Source organism: Protopterus annectens, chromosome 7.part0, assembly GCF_019279795.1.
Source record: "Protopterus annectens isolate FY-2018-M chromosome 7.part0, PAN1.0, whole genome shotgun sequence".
NCBI classification, from domain to species: Eukaryota; Metazoa; Chordata; order Ceratodontiformes; family Protopteridae; genus Protopterus; species Protopterus annectens.
The window spans coordinates 1,497,036,931-1,497,053,026 of NC_056739.1; positions in this window are offsets into that span (position 1 = coordinate 1,497,036,931).

The following is a 16,096-nucleotide window of genomic DNA, read 5'->3' on the forward strand; positions in this document are numbered from 1 at the left end:
TGGGCTAGGGTGTTTGGGCTTGAGTAGTGTTCCCAGTCTATATTAGGGTAATTGAAGTCACCTAGTATGATGGTGTTTGGTGATACATTTATCCCTCTAGTGTTTTCAGGAAGGCCATGTGAGGTTCCTGAGTTTGTGAGGGTGGCCTGTAACATGCTACAATTTGCAGAGCAGTCTTGCCTATGGTTAATTGCACCTGGATGGTCTCCGATGCATCGTGCGTTGCCACCAGTCTTGAGGTGTGGGTGTCTTTGATGAATATGGATACTCCCCCTCCTTTCTTGGTATTGTCCGGATTTTGGGGCCGGAACGCATGATAAGAGGTAAAACCTGATAGTGCTGGGGTGCTCTCAGGAGCCTTGAACCAGGTTTCTGTCACTGCACAGACATCGATGTTCTCCATACTGAGAAGGGCCTCGAGTGCGTGCATTTTGAGATTTAGACTTCTGCCATTGAGCAGCATTACCCTTAGTTTTTTCCTTTTTGTGTTCTAGGGTGGTAGGTTTAGAATTTGAGCCTTGCCTAAAAAGGCACTATGGGGTGGCAAGAGCCTGTGCCCATATCCGCAATCCCAGGGGTGACAGGTGCAAGCCGTCCCTTGCGAAGCAGCGTGGCTTGTCCAGCATGTCATCCCAGGCAGACAGACATTGGATCCCCTTTGAATGACACCAGAGTTTAAGCCAATTGTTAAAGCTGATCATCTTATCTCTGTATTGTGGCATCATTCTTGGTGAAGGTAGGATACTGCTCAAGGTCAGGGTCATACCTGCCTGGGCTACATAATCAGAGAGCTCCTCAATGTCTCTTTTCATGTAGTCCAAGGAGTGCGTCTCAGGTCGTTTACACCAGCGTGGACAATGACTGAGTCGTATTTGTACCTGCTGTTGAGTGACCTGAGTGCTTGCGTTATGTGGCGGATTCTAGCGCCCGACAGGCAGCTTACTGTGACCTTCTCCTTACTCAGTCTGGTGAGCGGGACGTCAGTGTGTCTGACTATGGAGTCACCAATGACTAGTGTGTCTGGCATTGTGTTTGGCCTTAAGGGCTGTGACTGTTTGACACTCTGACTGTGAGGTCTATGTGTTGCAGGTGTTGTGTTTTGAGGTGGTGGTTGTTTGGGTGTCTGCTTTGGTGGCCTCTGCTGTTTTGGTAGATTTTTGATCAGAGCCGAGTATGTCTTTGTGTGTTTATGTGTATGATTTGAGGTTGTGATGGTACTATGTGAGACTGGGTCTATAGTGTGTGTGGTAACCTTCTCCTCCTGACTGGTCTTGCCAGTCCTATGTTGAGAGAGCTCAGCCTCCAGTTTGGCTGTATAGTTGCATCTCTCGCATGTATTTGTGTTTTGTGGGAGGAGGAGAGGGTTGTCTGTGTACATGAGGCAATTGTAACATTGCCTCAATATTCCCAGGTTCACCAGCTGAGCAGGAGAGGACACTAGCAACTGATCCTCGACATGCTAGAAGGACTAGACAAAAAACTTTAAAAGAGATTCCGGGGACGTGGGTGACCGAGAAATGGGGGTTTGCCTTTTTGGGGTGCTATCTATAAGAGTGCCGTATCAAGGTAATAAGTACTGTAGGAGCAAGTGCTAGGTTTAACAGATAGAGAAAAGTCTACTTGGAGTCAAGTAGAGATGATCTTTTAGGTATTAGAGAAAGTGCTAGTAACAGGGATGCTTAAAGGTAAGATTGAAAAGAATGCACTCTGCAGTGTGCACTAGAGAAGTTAGATATGAAAGTAGTTAACTTGAGTTTTACCTGTTTAAAAAGTTAAGGTTTAGTGGAGAGTTACTATTTTTAAAACAGCAAGATGGACTGAAAGGGGTGGTTACTTTTGTATTTTGGTACTATGAAATACTGTAGGATGGCCAATAAATTTAAATAATTGAAGGGGTGGGATTTCAAAAGTGATGGTTTTGTGATTACTCACATAAGCCAGTGAAAGTAGAGAGAAATGAGATATATGGTCAGATTAACATAAGAGGCGGGCAACTAGAAAGACAGTGGTATTTAACAAAACAACTTAAATGGGTGGGAGGGACGGAACAAATTCTGCCTGACTCAGAACAGAGAGAGCTGTGGTCTCTTTTGAAGTTTTAATATGCTGTTAAAACAGAATGCAAGCAAAACACAAGATAAAGAAAACAAACTACAGTATTCAAAATATAGAAAGGCAATACAGAAATACAAAAAATAACAGCAAACTAACCTTTCCTTCACAGCAAAGTGTAGCAGAGTCTGGATGAGCCTTTCTGGTAAAGCCTTTCTATGTCCATAGCAGTTGTTCAGCAGGACATCATTACAGCAAGTCTTGATGGTACATATATATTTCCCGCCCTTTGCCATGAATGGACGCTTTTGAATATGCTGAGCTAAGCTAAGCTATGGGCAAACCTGCTTAACTAAGGTTGGGCAGTGCTTAAAGGGACATGTTCAGCACTGCTTACAGATGGGCAAATCCATTTAGCTAGGCTACTCACTGCTTAGCAGTCATATTTACACAATGCTTACACCTGGTTAGCAGAGCTGTGCAATACTTAGCATTTCTTATTTTTTATTTTATAGACTATCTGCTGTATAACATTGATTTATCATTCATTACATATTAAAAATTTGTTTACTGTCCCTGACATCCCCCAATGTGCTTTCATTACATGTATTCATGTGTGACTATACTGTATGGGCTACTTGTGTTTATATGGGGGTTTCACAACTTTATTAAACTGACACCTCACATCCGGACTTAATGCAGTACTCTGGTTAACAAATATATATTATTTAGTAGCTAATTATAAAAATAAATGTTTATGTACCGCTTTCACATGTAAAATGCAAATTGGTTATAATGTGGATTGAACCAGGAATGGCTGCTTGCAAAGTGTACTCTTTAAGCACTACACTATTGAAATACTGCTTATGTTGGATGTCTCTTGCTATTTAACTTCTTGTGCTGTTTATGCTGGACTAAGCATAACTAAGCAATGGGCACACCCGCGTAGCTACGCTTAAACTTTATTGCATTTAGAAAAAAAAAATATTTGTTGTGTTATTTTATTTGTACCCTTCAGAATATCCCTGCTAATGCTGAACCTGTTATTATATCAACTTTCTGCTTTGTGGAATGATTGTCCTTTTTGGCTTTGCCCACATTGCTTTTTTTTTTTTTTTTTTTTTTTTTTCCCACATTGCTTACTTTGATGGGTTGGGAGGTGTGCACTATGTGCTTATACTGCATCTGTTATTCTGACAACATTTGTCTTGGTAAGGATGATTGTCTCTTATGGCTTTGATCCAGATTTGTTATCCTGATGGGTTGGGGGTGTTACGAGCATTTTCGCTCATTTTAAATTGCCAAAAGGCAATTCTGGAGTGCAGGGGGTGTGTATATTGTAAGAGCTCTGCTCTCACACCCCCCCTGCGCTCGTACATGGAACCATGTCTATTTTTGAGCACAGCAGTGCACCTTTATACATATGCATGGTGTGGTGCTGTGCTGAACAGGAACGGTCCCTGCCATGCAGGAATAACTTATTCCTGCATGGCTGCTTGCTGAATCCCAGGGATTATGTACCAGAGAAACAGGTTTCTGAAAGCTTGGCATTGCTTGACTAAGACAGCAGATGAGGTAGTGGTACATAATTCCCAGGCTGGTGGCATTTTTTAAGCTTCTTAGTTTTGGTCTGACATAGGTTCAGAAAGTACATCCAGCTAAAGTAATTTTGAACTGGAATGTTTGTTCATATAGGAACGAAATTAATGTCAAAACTCATTTGCTTACAACTATTTAGAAATATAGTTAATTTCTGGTTGGGTGCACTACATGTCACATAGTACTGAAACAGAGAAAAAGTTGCAGAATTGATCAATGCTCCTTCCTAAAGTGATTTCAAAATATATGCACATTTCCCAGCTATCATATTAGACATTTTAATCATATTTTTTTTTAATTATAAGACTGTTTTTGCTTTTTGTTTGGTTTCATCACTATGAAACAAATTATTCTAATATTTTTCTACTGCTAACAAAACCTGCAAGGGTATTTTACAACATAAATTAGATAAATTGAAATGGGACACAGATGATTATGCCAGAGGGAAGGTTTATTCTGTTCCACCCAGTTTCCATGGTAACCCTAGCATTTCCACCAATCAAAATGATCCTCATAATTTTCAGCAACCTACAGGACCCAATGCATATACTAGTGTACATGATAGCCGCTCGGTCCCTTTAGAACAGGAGCCAGTCAGAAGGTTGGAACAGATCAAAAATTACCAGAGGAATCAAACAAACTCCTGAAAGCAGCAGGATTCTAACAAATTATATGATCAGCAAGGGGCCAAGCTGAAATGGAACTATTGGAACAACCACAGTTAGTGACTGCCTTAGTAACCCTACTGAAAGTAGTACGCCATTGTTTAATCTGTTATAACCAGTGATACAGGAGATTTTAATATATATAATTATTCTAGTAAACCTTTTACTCATACTCATGTGCAATTATTGTCAAAAGGTTTGACCTTTGTACCCAAGAAAAGAGCAAATCCTGCGAACACATTAATAGACTTAAAGCTATTCACTCATTAATTGAACTTGGCTTTGTATGTTAGAGATTAAAGCAGGGTAGGGAACACTGGTTGATTAACTGGATCCAGTATATTCAACCCCCCTAATCAGAACGTATTACTGTTTGAAAATGTTTGTGATTTGATATCAGAAAGAAAAATGTCAATTTTGTGAACAAAACAGTTGTAATTTAACTGAAGATGAAAACAAGTTATTTTATGATATTGTGAAAGACAAAAATATATGTGGTTAATGAAACCTAATAAGCTGGGAGGGTTGGTGATTATGGACTAGGTCTATTATTTGGATCATATGAATGCACTATTACTAGATAATATTTATGAAGAAATGTCACATAATGAGCTAAACATTGCTTATGCTACAGGTGATTATCTGTTGTATGATATACTATTTCAGGAGCAGATCTCTAAGAATTAATATGATTTTAAGTATAATGGAAAACAAGCAATAGCCTGTATATTAGGAATACCCAAAATTCATAAGGATTTATTGCGACCACCTTTTCATCCTATTGTGGACACTACATGGTCTAAAACTTATTTTATAGCTAAGTTATTGGATTTCAATTAAAAATCTGTCCTGTTTGAAGTGCCACAGATTTGTAAAGATTCATGGCACTTCTTGAGTCTATTGAAGAATGTTGTTTTTACACCTGATGTTTATTTTGTGACTATTGATGTAAAGAATTTATTTTCAGTTATACCACATGATCTGGGCGTGGATTGGTTTGAAAAATAGTTATTTAAGGTTAATGCAATGGTAGCATTAATGGAAATTGTTTTAAAAAATATTTTTTTTATTTTTCAAAGGACAGTATTTTAGACAGGTGACCGGTTTAGCCATAGGGGAGGCTTGTGCTCCATCTTTGCAAGTTAAGTTATGGATGAATGGGAAGACCAATTCATTTCTGGTAGTGAATTTGAACAGTGCTGGGTAATGTATACTCGTTTTCTGGATGACATTTTTATATTATGGAATGATTCTGTAGACAAATTGCAAGAATTTCTTACTTTTATTAACAATACCACATTCTTTTTAAAGTTTACGTGTGTGTATAATGATAAAAAATGTCTTTTTTTGGATGTGGAGTTAAATAAGAGCTATGAAAAATCACAATTAGTTCTACAATCATTTATAAACTGACATTTTCAAATACATATCTTCCTTTCTCAAGCTGGCAAGCTTTACACCAAAAGAAGTCAGTAGTAAAGGGACAATTTGTATGCTTAGCTAGGCTGATATCTGAGTTTGATGTTTTCACTAACGAATGTGACATTTTAAAGGATATGTTTTTTAGGAGAGGATACCCCTTGGATTTTGTTAATACCATTAGGGATGAAGTCCTGACTAAAGGACATTCAGGTGTTCATGTTCCTCTTTTATCTTATGTTGACCTAAGTATGAGTAATCATATATATATATATATATCCAGAATTGCATTTTGTTTCAGAATAGGAAGAGTTTTATTTCTAGATATATCTTAGACAGTAAGGCTATTGTAGGATCTATATTTAAAAATTGTCACATATTTTTTCTGACTCTAGATTTCTCAGTATAATGGGAGATAAAACTACAGCTATATTTAGAAGAGATAGAATTTTAAACATTATTTTGAGACAATAAGTAAGTCAAACTATGAATTAAATAGAAACAGTGGAATGACAAAATGTGGTTCTTGTTCTCAATGTTCAAAAATATTATGCAGTGACAGTTTTACAGTTAGAGGAAAAAAATGATAAAGTTAAAGGGCATTATAATTGTTGTTAACATAATGTTGTATACTTATCTCAGTCCTCAGTTTGTCCTGCATGCTATGTAGGGAAGACTTCTTGGATGATTAAACATCATGTTTATGAACATATGTTAGTTATAATAATGGAAAATGTGTTTATTTTATGGAAGATGTCAAAGTCTGAGATAGAGTACTTTGTTTCCTATATGAACATGGCCACTGCTTATTTAGAATTTACCTTTCAGTATAATGAGACTAACATATACTATTTGAACGTTAAGGTAGGAATGGATAGTAAACTGGGCATTTTCACCAGTACAATATATATATATATATATATATATATATATATATATATATATATATATGGATCTAGGACACTTGCTCGAAAAAGCAAGTGTCCGAATCCATATATACTGATCACAGTTTAACGAAAGCACTTTAATCGAAAAAGAGCTTTCATTAAACTGAAAAAAAAAAAACACTAAGTAAATGTTTTTGCAGGGGGGCTTTGCCCCCCCTGCACTCCCCAACATGGGGGGCTGTGCCCCCCACACCCCCTACTTAAATATTCTCACTCCAAGATCGCACTACAGTGGAGTAACCGCAGTGCGACCGGCACACCACTCACACATACCTAAAATTGCTGCTTCGATGAACAGAAATTTTGGGTATGTGTGGGCGCGAATTTGACTTTCATTGAAAGTTAAATTCGTTCAAGTGTCCGGGTCCCATATATATATATATATATATATATATATATATATATATATATATATATATATATACATATATAAATAAAACCAGCTTACTCTAATTGCTTACTGCATTTTGTGAGCAATCACCCATATCACTATAAGAAGGGGTTGGTTAAAGGGCAGTTTATTAGGCTGGCCAGTATGACCTGGATGATGGCATATTTAAGAGTGAATGTACCGATTTGTCCTAGATGATTTATCGGAGAGGTTATCCTGAGACACTGGTAACATTATGTGCCATGAAGTGAATAGTAAGATGGATGAAGGTATTTATACCCCATTATTAATTTGTGGGACATTGAATAAGCCACAGGAGAGGGTGAATAATGGAGAATGTAGTTATGGGAATGCCTTCATCACTACTTATTCTACTGAGCATGAGGAAATAATTAGGATTTTACACAGGAGTTGACACATCTTTATTTATGATAGTGAAATGGTGGATGAGCTAGGTATAAAACCATGTGTTGTATTTAGAAAGGGACAATCCTTCAAGGATATGTTTGATAGGATGAGGTATAGTAGTACAGTGCCTAGTTTGAGAAGAAACAGAACATATAAATGTGTTTTTTGTAAGCAGTGTAACCACATTTATAAAAGCAGTGGAATTTCCAATAATGGTTATTTAGCATCCAAGGAATATTATAATTGTCATTCTAGGGGGGGGGGGTGATTTATCTTGCTCTATGTCAACAGTGTCAAGAATTTTATATTAGCAAGACTATTAGGCATTTAAGGGAAAGAACATATCAGCACACTTTGGATATAAAAAATAAAAATGATAATAATGCATTATATATGCACATTTCCTGTAATGTTGGGCATGTTTTTAAGTTTTTTGTCTTGGAAATGGTATATAAGGACAAGAGGGGGGAGCTTGGGAAGAGTTGGTTGAATTTTGTAAGTTATGGTGACAAATTAAATTAAACGTCACCTCATTCCTTGGAATTAATGAAAATATTTTGATTAGTAGCGTTTTGAAACTTAAGTCCTTATTTGCTTAATGGAGGAATATCAATGCTACTAGTAGTTTCAGTTTTTCATTATTTATTCAGATTAATTTATATTTTTTGTAGTATTTTTACTTTAATATTATATGACTGTTCTAACAGCAATTGTAGATAATGTTCTGATGTTTTGCTTTTAAGATCTTAATTGATTTATAAAGTGATGTTGGATCTCTATTAGTTGGGTACTAGCACATGATTTTAATTGCTGTTATTTAAACATGTGAATTGATTTACTTGATCTAAACTCTGATGAAGTCTTTCGTTACAAGCAGATGAAAGTGCTTAGTTGTTTTTTTTTAAGTGTTTGGCCTATAATAAACTAGTCTTTTGCCTGTCCAGTTCATTGTCCAGTGCTGTTGTGGCCCTAATATGCTGGTTGCTGGTACACAATTGTTACACTCTCACACTTTTGGTTGTGCTAAAGGGATTTTACATTAAAATGGACTATGCAGTGGCAATGGATGGTAGACTGATCTGGCTACAAGATGGGAATTACTTTGATCAGTATTTAGTGAGATTTGCTGATTGTCCAGAAGCCCATTTTGCTTATTTTAGCAGTTTTCTGTGCTGCTATAAAGTTGTCACCACTTTGAGATCCTCTTCACAGAGCTGCCATCTGGTTGGCATTCTCAACCCACTCTGTGGAGGTCCCAGATTAAAGTTTTCTCTGTACTAGATTACTTAAAAAATCAGAAAATGTTTTTTTTGCATTGTGGAGCACAACCTTGCAAGTACAAGTAACAACATAGTAGCCAGCTTTTAACCTCTTTTGCACCATAAACTATTAGAAAAGCACAAAGTAAGGATCTATAACCATGGATTTGCACTTTTCTACTTTCTCCACAGCCGGCTTGGTGGATTTGGCCATCCTGAGGCAATGTAGCCATTTTCTCATTCTTACTAACAACCACCAAATTCTAAAGCAAACTGATATAGTATGTGAAAGACGTAGTTACACAATGTCACAGGAGGCAAGGCTCTCACTTGCTAACCCAAGCAACACCGAACAGGTTGTCAGAAACATACATGCACTATACCCGCTACACATAGTATGGACCAGACATGTAGCCCCACATATGCTGAGGCTATTAAATGTATTCTTCCAAAACTTCAAAGGCCTCCCAGATATCACACACAAAGCAAATATCTTCAACAACCTCTACAGCACTATGCTAAGACAACAATCACCAAGATACAAACAGCATCCTCACAAGGTGTGTCAACCTCTAAGCCCATAAGGCAAACAACCTTATAACACAATATTTTAGTCACAGAAGACTCTATTGTGAGGCACACAGATGTCCTATTCACTAGACGGAGCAAGGTGAAAGTCATGGTTAGCTGTTTGTCAGGGGCTAGCATCTACCAGATCATGCATGCACTCAAGTCACTACATCACAAGTACCAGTATGACTCTGTCATAGTCTGTATGTATGTAAATGACCTGAGACATACCTCCCTGGACAGCATGAAGAGAGACATGATAGAGCATTTGGATCATGAGTACCAGGCTGCTATGAGCCTAGCACTGAGCAGCATTCTACCTTCTTCAAGGATGATGCCACAATATAATAATTAACTATAATAATTGGCTTAGTGTTTTGGTGTCACTCCAAGGGGAGTACAGTATTTCCAGGGTTAAATAATGCTTCTTCTGTTAATCCTTTTTTGAAGGCATGTCCTCTAAGACACAAGAAATTATTAATTTTCTCTAGCTTTTAATAATAAATAATGATAGATTGTATTGTGTTTTAATATGTTCTTGAACAGTTTTTTATTAAGTTTTTTATAATGAACGCTTTTATGATGACATATGTTATTGTGTTATATGCATTTTGCACTTTTTCTATATAAGGGATTTTTTATCTAATTACATTAATTGATTAATCAGGTGACTGCCTAATGAATATTTAGTGATGTACTTGGTTTGGAATGATTGTCTGATGAAGCAACCTTGCTGACATGAAAGCGCTTACCTTATCTGTTTAACTTTCACAATAAACTAAGTTTCTAGCGTTGTAGGTTCAGTGCATTTATTTTCTCTTTTGAGAGAACAGTATTTGTCTGCCTGGGAAGATATGGTAGACAGACCTTGTTGCTTTGCTAGGGATGGTCTGCACTTGTCCCCTATAAGTTTTTGATATTGGCTAAAACCTTGTCCACCCCCCATAGTACCTTTTTATGTAGTGCCGACTTGATAAAATTACTAAGATAGCTAAATCAGCTCAGAATAATCTGAAGGTGTTACTGCTCAATGTCAGGCATCTAAGCAAGAAGCTCCACTCCCTGCAAACTGTCCTCATCCTGGAGAATATATACATATGTGCAGCTACTGAGACTTGGTTTAAAGCTGCAGAGGGCAGCCTGGAAGTGTAAAGCTATAATGCCTTCCAGACATTTAGACTATCACCTGCACAGGTAGGTATAAAGGTGGAGGAGTCTGAATTTACATCAAGCATGAAAACACCTCAAGACTAGTCAAACAGTATGGCATTCATGAGCTTCTCCATGTCCACCTTACCATAAGTAAAGTCCCATATCATAGTCTTGCAAGCTATAGGTCCCTCTCCATGACAAAGGAAGCCCATACTATGTACCTGAATGTACTAGAGACACTTCCCATTCAACTCAACACAATATTCATGGGTAAAGTTAACTAACCCAGCATTAATGGAGAATCATATGCAACCTCAAACATGCAGGCCCGTAGCTTCATGAACTTTGTTAATACAAGCTTCCTTAAACAGCTAGTCTGCAGGCCCACCAAGGATCCCACCAAGGGAGCAAATATTCTTGATCTGGTCCTCACAAACATGGGTGAACAATGTACTCCCCTTAGTGTAAAGTCCTTGTTGATCAGTTTGGACCAAAAAGTTGTCTCCTTTGAAATACATCGTATGCCTGGGACCCCAGCTAACCTTAGAACATTTAAAAACTTTTCCAAGGCTAAGACCCTCCCACCAAGTGGCAGTCTAGGAAAATTCCATGTCTCCCAAACCTTGAGAATACAGTTACCAATATGAAATTGCTCATAGAAACCCTGTTCAATCATGTAAATAGCTGCACAGAGACAGCTGTATCTACCTGAAATAAACAGGACAACCTTCAAAAAAAACACCCTGGTGGAATTCCAGTATGAATAGGTTGTATAACAAAAAAAAAAAAAAAGAAAAGCAGTTCCACAAACAGGAAGAGTATTGCCAGCAAGGTAAATACTCTTTAATCAATCTGAACAAACAATTCAGGTGACTACTCTAGTCCACCAAAGCCAAATACGAGTTAAAAATAACCTCCAAAGCTAAGGACAATCATGAGGCTTTCTTAAGTTATTTCTGCAACGTTAAAGGCAATGCCCAACAATGTGGTGAACTAATGGTGAATGGAACCACCTATATGGAGCCTTCTACTGAGGACTTCATCAGAATGTTAGCTTGTAAAGTGTCTGGATATCTTCTTTACCTAAACATAATACATATTTTCTCACCTTCATCTTTAAACTGGCATCACATGACAAAATACAAAAAGTCTTATTACCTGCCCCTTTACCACACCTTTTTTTCTGCCACATACAGTAACAACTGTTAAAATGCAAATAATTCTTTGAAAAGGTCTCCTTCCTGTGTATACTTGATTCAAATCTGTTTTAACACCTTTTAATTAAATATGTTAACATCCAAACAGTTTATACACTCCAAATGAGTGACAAAGTTAAAAAACAGAATGATTGTTAATCATTTCCATCATCATCATCATCAACCCCCTTTTTTTTCCCATTATCTACATAGGGTCAGGGTGTCATGGCAACTATCACCTTCCTTCTTGATTCAGTGCCACTTTCCAAACTACTTCAACACTGATCCCTGACCGCCACTGGTCTTCTCTCACACAATCTATCCAACTCTTTGCTGGATGCCCTTATTTCCTCATGCCTTCTTCTTGTCTGTCCAAATCTTCTTCACCAGGTTGCCTTCTGCTTATGTGCCTGAACCACCATAATCTGATCTCCTTGACCTTTCTGTAACTGAATACTTTGGCTTCTGCTCTTGTCCTTATTCCTTTGTCTGTCCCACAGTGTGCTTCCTACCACCAGTATCAGGCACTTCATCTCCATCACCTCTCGCTTCCTCAACTGTTCTCCCTTCACTGCCCAGGTTTCTGTACCATACAACAGTACTGTTTAAACCACTGCTTTGTATATCTGGCATTCAAACTTCTTTGGGATTCTTCTGTCATACACTACCCCTGACACTCTGTCCTAGTGAGCTTCAGCTGTGACCCCCTTATTCAGATTTTCCTTCTCCTCAACCACCCCTCCCAGAAATTTGAAGCTGTTAACCTGTTCCACTACTATCTCTTCTGTTTCATTTTTCATCTTCTTCTGATTTCTCTCATTTTCTGCCATTACAACTGCCTTATCTGTGCTAATTTTCAGCCCATGTGTGTTTAGTTTTGCATTCCATTTCTCTATCCTTTGCTGAAGTTCTTGCTCAGTGTATGCCTGTAATGCTACATTGTTTGCAGACAGCAACTTTGTTGACCTGTCCCTCTGACCTGTTTACTAATGTAGTCCATCATCAATATGAACAGCAGTAGACTCAGTGATGAACTCTGATGTAAACCCACTCCCAGTGGGAACCCCTCTGTGAGTTCAAACACTTTTCATGCTTGAGACAGTGGGTCTTTGTACATAGCCTACAACAATTCTACCAGTGTTTCTGGAACTTCAAACCATTGCAAGACTGCCCAAATCCGTTTTCTTGGGACCTTGTCATATGCTTTCTCCAAGTCTAGGAATGCCCAATTGGACTCTCTCCTCATCTCTAGCTTCTTCTCAACCATCTTCATCACAGTAAACATTGGGTCAATTGTGCTGTATCCTGATCTGAATCTGAACTGCTCATCTCCCATCTTACTTTCTACTGCTCTTCATTTTCATTTATCAGTCACCCTCTCCAGGACTTTTATGCAGTGTGATAGGAGTCTGATACCTCTATACCACCCATAGTTGTGAATGACCCCTTTGCCCTTGTACACTGGCACTAGTATACTTATTCTCCAGTCATCTGGGATACACCTTTCTCTCCATACTGCTATGACTACTCTCATGAGCCATTTCTCCCCTATCTTGCCCAACATCTTTATCATATCTGCTGTGACCTCATCTGAGCATGCTACTTTCCCTGACTTCATTTTCCTCAGTGCTAGTCTTTCTTTTTCTAGGGTGGAATCCTTCTCTTCTTTCATCATACACTGTGTCTGGGGAAGTGCAGCTTCTGAGGAGTTTTCTTCATTCAGAAGTCGCTGGAAATACTTCTTCCATCTGCCTTTGATGCCCTGTAGGCAGGTGAGCAGGTTGTTGCAGGTATCCCTTATGAAGGGTGCCTGACCATTTTCATTAACTTTCTGTCTTTGCCTTGCAACTTGAGTTTCTTTGTGCAATTTACTGAGTCACTTTTCCAGAGGCTTGTAGAGTGCCTCTGATGCTTTGTTCTTTGCTATTGTAACTTCTCTCGTAGTCTCCTTCTGAGCCAGTCAGTATTCCTTCTTAGCCTGCTCTGTCTTTTCTATCTCCTGCTTTTTCCTGCACTCTTTCTTTCTTTTGATGACTTCCTGGATTTCTGCATTCCACCACTAGCTTTTTGTATGTACCATGCTTCTATACCTGGCTCAGTTGCATATCTGTTCTACAGTCTCCACAAATGCAGTTTTGAAGAACTGCCTTTCTTCTTCTTCTTCAACTCCTCATATATAGTCTTCTTCATGAGATGCTAGAGACCTGAATAATTCCTTTAATTCCTGTGTTTTCTCTCTCCAGTTAACTTCCAGGTCTTCAGCCTATCTCTGTTGACCTTAGGGCCTTCTCTGACCACTGCCTGCAACTGATTGTGGCAGCTAGTGGTTTATACCATGGTTCAGTTGTTTCACTGGGTATGACTTTGCAGCCACTGATTCTACTCCAGTGCCCTTTCATTACTAGAAGGAAGTCTACCTGACTTGCAAGCTGGCCAATCTTGTATGTGATCTTGTACCTATCTCTCTAGCTGAACCCTGTGTTGGCCACCTTAATTCTATCTAAGAATATACATTCAGGTCACTCATTGTCAACATCAATTCATGTTGTTCTGTTTAATCTTGTAGTTTCTGCAACTGCTGTCTGAAAGTGTTCTTTTCCTTAACATCAGAACCCTGCTGTGGGGCATATGCTGAGATTATGAATAGTGCCCTATCCTAACATTGGAGTCTGATTGTCATGGGTCTTTCACTAATTCTGCTGACATCTCTCACTGCCTTCTGAAATCTATCCCTCACCACAATTCCCATACAATTTCTAGTCTGTCTTCCTCCTGAGTAGTAGCCTCTGGATCCCAAGCCAAGTAGCTTTACTGCACTGCCCTTCCATCTTGTCTCCTGGACACATAGGATGTACAGCCACCTTCTTACCATCGTATCATCCATTTCCAAGCTGCATCCTGAGTGTAGCAACCCGTAGTTCATGTTTGGCAGATTCATTAGTTTTATGTCCAGCTTTTGCTCAACAGAGCTATCCCAAGTAACCCAAACTGGGCAACTGGACACCAGCCAGCCAGTAGCTTATTGACCTAGGGCTGCCTGGCTTTATGGTGGGCACACACTTGCTAATAAAGGCAGATACACCCATCCCACCATTAGTATGGGTCCCTGACATGGGTCAGAGTAGGCCAGGTCCTGAACCTACATATTACCAACAGCTCCCCATGCCCATTTTGGTAACATCAGTCAACTCAACTGAATCATCTGGAGCCAATTTTTTACTCCGCTGAGTGGCTAACATTGTCACAATATTGATAATATAATTAATAAATTATTGATGTTTTTCCATGCACCAAAATCAAAGAAAGGAAATGTCATCCAGGTATCTAAAAGAGAAGTCCATATTTGACCTAAATTCACTGTTAAATATATATTACCTTTCCCACCACCACACGATATTGTTCACAAAAAATGGTGCTAACGGGAATTCCATTGCTACACCTTTTACTTGTTTGTAAAATTCTCCTTCAACATTTATAAAGTTGTTTTTAATACAACCTCCATACATTCCCCTAAAATCATAATGTCAGCGTGGGACTAACAGTTAACAGTAGCTAAAGCCTCATAAAACCAAATCATGCCAATGTCATGAGGGATCACAAGGAAAAGGTCCTTCACATCAATAGTGGCCAGAATATATTTATTGTGGCATTTAACCCCAGCTAATTTAACCATAAAGTCCTAGGAGTCCTTTAAAACATGGGGCTTGTAGTCAAAGAAATGTTTTAATTTGTGGTCTACATATTTAGCCAAAGGTTCGGTCTTAGAACCTCCTGAAGATACTATAGGATACAGTGGTGGATCAAAAATGTTTTTTTTGCATGTTTGGAATCCTGAAAATAAATGAAACAACAGGATATTCTTCAGTCAAAAAGTACACAAGTCTTTTAATAGCTCATAATCAACAAACAAATCAGAAAACCAAAGTTCAGTTTCAGTTCTCTTTTAAGCAATATTGATTTCATTTTCAAAATCAGTCTAAAAAAATATTGATATCCTGCATCATCCTGGAAGAACAGTCAAAAGTATTCATTACCACTACTCTACCCTCCTTGTTGGGTTTCATAATTCAAACTGATTTTTCTCTTGATAAATCATACAAAAGTAGAGTTGTGCAATGTGATTTTTTTTTTTTTTTTTTTCTGCTTTTCAGTGGATTATCACTGCTTTGCTTGTCCATTGGTAAATACTAAGCTGACCTTTGACCACCATGTGTCTACTATGGTGAGAAAATCATTCTGCATTGAAAGCTTATAAGTAAGGGCATGGTATTTAGGTCCAGTGAGGTCACTGTTCCTCTGTACTCAGCTCACATCAGACCAGTAATCAAGTACAATACATCCTTCAGCATGTACATGACCAGGCACTTGCAACAGCTTGAGAGACCACAGAGGTTCCTCACAAAAATCATACAGAGAGTAAACAAGTTCTATGTGGACC